Genomic DNA, 6,732 nt, shown 5'->3' on the forward strand with positions numbered 1-6,732 from the left:
AAAATGAATAAAAATAATGCAACTCAGAATAACACGCAAACCTGCAATAATTAAATGTTAAACAACACAAATATCCTTTATGTATTTAATCCCATTCTATTAACCAATGTCTTTGCTTCTGACCTTCAATGATCCAGTTCAACCATACTAATAATCAAAATTACTCTAGACAAACATTTGTGTCTTTTTCTATTGCTGAAGTGTGTTGAAATTTCTTCTTCTGCATTCTACTGTACGGACATAATTTACTTTCCCTTCAGCCTGAGGCCTATTCATTTCACTTTGAAGAGATGAAAAGGCTTTTTTTTTTATTTGCCAAAAATATAACTTTTTTATTTTAAAAACAAACAAGCAAGCCCTGTCCAGATTTGAAAAGTAATGCAAAAGTAACGTAACGCATTACTTTCCATAAAAAGTAACCAAGTAACTTAATTAGTTATTAGTTTGGAGTAACGCAATATTGTAATGCATTACTTTTAAAAGTAACTTTCCCCAACACTGGTGGATAACCTCTTGAACAAAAACGATTATTCAAAATTATAGACGTATTTGTGATTCAGAAGAGGAATTTGAGAAATAGTCAAAGTCTATAGAGTTGACTTAATGGTAACCCTTTTTTCAGAGGCAGTGGGTGATGACTATCAGCAGACAATAATGTATTTTTGTCTGTTGGTTTACAGAACACCATGGTGGAGATCTTGTTGTTTATTTTTGATATAAACACATCTAAAAACATGAATTGATGATAAATTTTCAACTGAAAATGTAATAGAACCTAATCTTGAATTCAAAAACTGTACAAATTCAAACAAATCCTCTTCACTTCCTTTCCACATGAGAAAACAATCATCAATGTATCTTGCCTAGTGCTTAATGAAACTTCCAAAAGGATTATTATTGTAAATAAAATAAAATTCAATTCAAATGTACCCATGAACAGGTTAGCATAACTTGGTGCTAGAGGTGTGTCCATAGCGGTACTTGTGTCTGGGGGTAATACTCTGTTAAACAAAAAATAATTGTTGGTTAAAATGAATTTGGTCAAATCCAAGATAAACTGTGAATGTGATCTTGGATTCTGTAGGGTTTTGAGAAAATAATCTAAAGATTCTAAACCTTCTTTGTGTGGAATTGAAATGTACAAAGATGTTACATCTAATGTTACTAACCAATCTTGGTCATCTAAATTGGAATAAGTTTGTAGTTTAGTTAAAAAATCTGTTGTATCTCTCAAATAAGAAGGCAATTGTTTCACTTAATGATTGTAAACAACAATCTATAAATATAGACATTTTTCAGTGAGGGAGCCAATGCCAGATACTACAGGTGCATCTCAATAAATTAGAATGTCGTGGAAAAGTTCATTTATTTCAGTAATTCAACTCAAATTGTGAAACTCGTGTATTAAATAAATTGTGCCCGTTTACTTCATGCTTCCTTCTGCTGACCAGCTTTTTGAAGATGCTGATTTCATTTTCCAGCAGGATTTGGCACCTGCCCACACTGCCAAAAGCACCAAAAGTTGGTTAAATGACCATGGTGTTGGTGTGCTTGACTGGCCAGCAAACTCACCAGACCTGAACTCCATAGAGAATCTATGGGGTATTGTCAAGAGGAAAATGAGAAACAAGAGACCAAAAAATGCAGATGAGCTGAAGGCCACTGTCAAAGAAACCTGGGCTTCCATACCACCTCAGCAGTGCCACAAACTGATCACCTCCATGCCACGCCGCATTGAGGCAGTAATTAAAGCAAAAGGAGCCCCTACCAAGTATTGAGTACATGTACAGTAAATAAACATACTTTCCAGAAGGCCAACAATTCACTAAAAAAAATTTTTTATTGGTCTTATGAAGTATTCTAATTTGTTGAGATAGTGAATTGGTGGGTTTTTGTTAAATGTGAGCCAAAATCATCACAATTAAAAGAACCAAAGACTTAAACTACTTCAGTCTGTGTGCATTGAATTTATTTAATACACGAGTTTCACAATTTGAGTTGAATTACTGAAATAAATGAACTTTTCCACGACATTCTAATTTATTGAGATGCACCTGTATAGGTCGATAAGGAGGATCTACAATAGATTTATGTATTTTAGGTAAAGCATAAAGCACTGGGACAACTGGATGATGCTTTGTTAACCATTTGGATTCTTGTTCTGTTATCCATTTATCTTCAACACCTCTCTTTAACATCCTATCTATCTGGGATTTATATTCGATGGTAGGGTTAAATATTAGTTTTTTATAACATGAAGAATCACTAAGCATTGTTTTTACTTTAGAGATATATTTATCTGTATTTTGTATAACTATAGCTCCTCCTTTATCTGCTTTTTGGATTATAATTCTATAATTTTTTTAAATCATCTAAAGCTGCTTTTTGAACTTTTAGATTCTTCAACTCAAACTTAGGTTTTTCCATCAACATTTTATCTATATCATTTTCTACCAGTCAGCAAAATTGATTCTTGTTCTGTTATCCATTTATCTTCAACACCTCTCTTTAACATCCTATCTATCTATATTCGATGGTAGGGTTAAATATTTGTTTTTTATAACATGAAGAATCACTAAGCATTGTTTTTACTTTAGAGATATATTTATCTGTATTTTGTATAACTATAGCTCCTCCTTTATCTGCTTTTTGGATTATAATTCTATAATTTTTTTAAATCATCTAAAGCTGCTTTTTGAACTTTTAGATTCTTCAACTCAAACTTAGGTTTTTCCATCAACATTTTATCTATATCATTTTCTACCAGTCAGCAAAATGTGTTCGGAGAGGGATTGGAGATATGGCGTGTAAAAGTACTTTTAGGCTTAAATTGATTAGTGACTGTTATACCAGTACTGTTACAACAAAGGAACTTTTCAATTTCACATTTCTCATTAATTTAAACAGTTCAATCTTAACCAAGAAAGGATCAGTTCTTGGAGTTGGAACAAAAGATAAACCTTTACTGAGAATTTGGACATGTTGATACAATATTAAATGTATCTGACAAAGAACATCTTCTCTGTATTTGTTTTCTGTAGGGTTTACATCACATGTCTTTTTTCCCCTCGAACCTCTTCTAATTGGATGCCTCTTCTGGTGCGTGTTCTTTGGGAGTGATGTGGAGTTGCCAAAAAAGGCCTCATAGTGGTAGAAGATGTTGTAGAAGAAGAAAGGTTGGATTCACTGGAGTCTGAGAGTTCATCCCAATTGCATTATGTTTTCCCAGGTTTCCAGATATCCATCTGTAAATCTTGTTGTCCTTATAATCCATTGTATCACGTCTAAATTTGCGGAGTTTGAAAGTGGTCAGATCATCTCGGAATTTCCTAACCGACCTCCCAGACACCACCGTACTGTGCTGGAGGGAAGCAATCATATTGTGTCTGGAGAGTGTACCTCTGATCCAGAACACAGCCAGACCCAGTGCCCAGCCCACCATCTCCCCACTGTGCGGAGCGCAAGCCTGAGCCCACCGTTGACGGAGAGCCCGAGCCCGTTGTGACCGACGAGCCATCGCCGCAAGGGGCGACAGAGCTAAGGATCGCCGCGGAGCCGGAGCTGTTTGTAACGTCAGACCAGGTGCGAGAGCCGGCTACCACGCCCGCCACGAGGAAGAAAGCCGTGGCCAGTGAGATCGCGGAGAGGAGCTCCGCCCACTGCACCATGGCTGAGGGTGAGCGATTTATGGATCTGGGTGAATGGAAAGTGGTGGGAGACCTTATAGTCTTGTGGACTGACCTGCCCCCTCCCCTCCTTCCTTTGTCAAAGCCCTCTGTCACTCCTGTTTCCAAGTCCAGCCCTGAGAGAGACTCTGTTCCCAAGCTAAGCCCAGAGAGGGCTCCTGTTCCCAAGTCCAGCCCGGAGGCTTACAAATGCCCACCCAACCGAACGCTGTCGTCTGGCAGCCCCTCTGCTTGCCCTCAGCCCACCATCAGTGCGGTGCGAGTTCCGCGGGTCTGCCATCCTCCATCATCACCATGGCTGGAGAATCCCTTGTCTCCGCCACCAGCCTCTGAGTCCCAGAGTCCGCCTCGGCCCGTCAACCCGGCAGCTCCACCATGGCTCATAGCTCCCTCCTCTCCGCCGTGGTCTGTCAGTCCACTGCCTCCGCCGGGCTCCCTCCATCCCTCCGGCTCCATCAGGCTCCTCCTTCCCATCGGCTCCACCTTGGTCCTCTGTCGCTCCGGCTCCACTGCGGCCTTCCGGATCCCCACCTTTGCATCGGTCACCGGAGCCATCAGTTCCACCTCGGCCCTCCGGATCCTCCACGTCACCCTGGCTCATCGGCTCTCCGTCTCTACCTCGGGCTCCTCCGCCACCGTTGGTCGGCCCCCTGGAGTCGTCAGCCCTTCCTCCTCCATGGCTCCTTCCTCCGTCTGCTCCACTGTGGGTTGCCATTATGGCTGTGGCCTGGTTCCCACCTGGTGCCGCATGCTCTAAGTCCCTCCTGTCTTCTCCCTGGCTACTCCCTCCGTCTGATCTGCCCTGGCTCCTCCTGTTTCCTCCTTGGCTCCTTCCTCCATCGTCACCTCCCTGGATTCTGTCTGCTGTCCGTCCTTCTCCCAAGTTCCCACCCGTCCCTCCTTCTGTTGTTTCTTCGGCACGAGGACGTGTCTTCTGGGAGGGGGGCGATATGTCAGATCTGTGTTCCAGTTTGGTTGTGTTTTGCTCCTTATGTGCTCCCTGTGACCTAGTTTCTCCCTCGTGTTAATTATGTTTATTAGTTTCAGGTGTTTCTCATTTAGTCCCTCGTTAGTCATGTATTTAAAGAATGTTCTGTTCCTTGGTTCCTTTATCCTTTATGTCTATTGTCCATCCCCATTGCTACGTGTGTGTTCCTTGTTCCTGTGAAGTATTAAAGACTATATTCGTGAATTCCCCTATGTCTCCTCGTTCCTCACAGTAGGCAACCGTGACAATATGAAAATAATTACAATATATTAATACATGTCACCTCCTTCTATAGGTTGAGTGCTTAATTTGTTCTCAACAGCTTTCTTATAATAACAACACATCCTCAATGTTGAGACATTTTATAGCTAAATATGAGAACACATCTCCTGGAAGTGGACCAGCTACTAGCAACCAAGGTATAACACTTCTGATCAGTCAATTATTTGTTTATCAATTGCTGTCTTTATGCACTATTTAAGATATCTCATTGTAGTTATGTATTACTTAAGTTGTATTTTAAATACTTTACTGTATTACGGGTCAGAAAACAGATGGTTGATGGGGCCTTGATCAACATGGTTGTTAAAGATTACTGGCTTTTAGGCGTTTGTAAGAATGTTGGTTCCAACCTACACTCTTCCATCCCGCCAGACATTAAAGAAAATGGCGGAGGAAAAATACTAGGAGGCTAAAGAGAAGGCAAAAGAAGAGGTGAAAAAGGCCAGCGCTGTAAGCCTCACATCCGATATGTGGACATCTCTTCATATGGATGCATATCTGGCAGTGACATGTCATTTCATAAATTAAAATGATTAGATGTCCACAGTTTTACTGAGGGTGGGAACATTTTCAAATAGTCACATTTCTGACAATATAGCTGAAGTGAAGTCAGCTTTGATGGAGGAATGGGACATTCAAAACAAAGTTAGTTGTCTGGTAACTGATGTTGCTGCCAACATGATAGCATGTGCCAGCAGACTGAAACTGTGCCACACAAACTGCATAGCACATGCTCTAAACCTGGTTGTGAAGAAGGCAATAGAACAAACACCAGGATTGGAGGATATATGACTAAATGCACGAAAGATTGTGGCTCATTTCAAGGCCAGCACAACAGCAAGAGAAATATTATTGGTGTTACAAAATCAGATGGGCAAATCAAGTCATCAATGGCTGCGTTTACACTTGGCATTAACATGCGATCACTGTAATCTGATCAAGTAGATCGGAATATCAGTCAATCAGGACACGGCGCATTCACACTTGCAACATCAGCTGATTTCTCGATCTGGATAACTGATCAGATCTGTATTTCCCGCACAATATTTAAATAAGTCTGCGGTGCAAAGTCGACCTGAAGTGGTGGGTTTTCTTTTGAAAACTATTTTCAGTCGCGGGACATTTTACAAATCAAAATAAATGTACGAGTCTCACTAGCGCTCTGTTCTTCCGACAGATCGGGAGAGAGGGGGCGGCGTTTTGCATGATGTCGACCTGCAAATGCAGACATGATTGCTGGGTTGCGTTTACATTACACTGAGATCCAATCACAATGCGTCCTTGACTACCTCTGGACCAGGACACGCTGATCGGATAACATTCCGATCAGAAGCGCGTTTACACTTGTCTTTTCAATGTGTATGTGGACAACATCTGGATACAGGGCGCATGTTAATGCCAAGTGTAAACACAGCCAATCATAAGTTGATTCAGGAGATGGATACGCGTTGGAACAGCACATATGCCATGTTAGAGCGTCTCTTTGCTCAGAGGGAGCCATTAGGTGCTGCTTTGGTAACTTTGAAGACAAACCTCACACCTTTGACTTCAGAAGAGTACCAGACAGTAAGTTAAAGTGAAGTGATGTGTGGTCAAGTATGATGACCCATACTCGGAATTTGTGCTCTGCATTTAACCCATCCAAGTGCGCACACACACAGTAGTGAACACACACAGAGCAGTGGGCAGCCATATTGCTGCGGCACCCAGGGACCAGTTGGGGGTTCAGTGTCTTGCTCAAGGGTCTCACCTCAGTCATGGTATTGAGGATGGAAG

The 6,732-nt window shown here is 41.4% G+C and overlaps 1 long non-coding RNA gene across 1 annotated transcript in view; it reads right to left on the reverse strand.

Moving 5' to 3' along the window:
* Positions 1-6,732, reverse strand: part of LOC107563946 (uncharacterized) — a 21,795-nt gene that overhangs the window by 881 nt on the left and 14,182 nt on the right. The gene's annotated exons all lie outside the window — the stretch shown is intronic.

This window comes from Sinocyclocheilus grahami, unplaced genomic scaffold (genome assembly GCF_001515645.1).
Source record: "Sinocyclocheilus grahami isolate Dianchi unplaced genomic scaffold, SAMN03320097.WGS_v1.1 scaffold899.1, whole genome shotgun sequence".
Taxonomy (NCBI): Eukaryota; Metazoa; Chordata; class Actinopteri; order Cypriniformes; family Cyprinidae; genus Sinocyclocheilus; species Sinocyclocheilus grahami.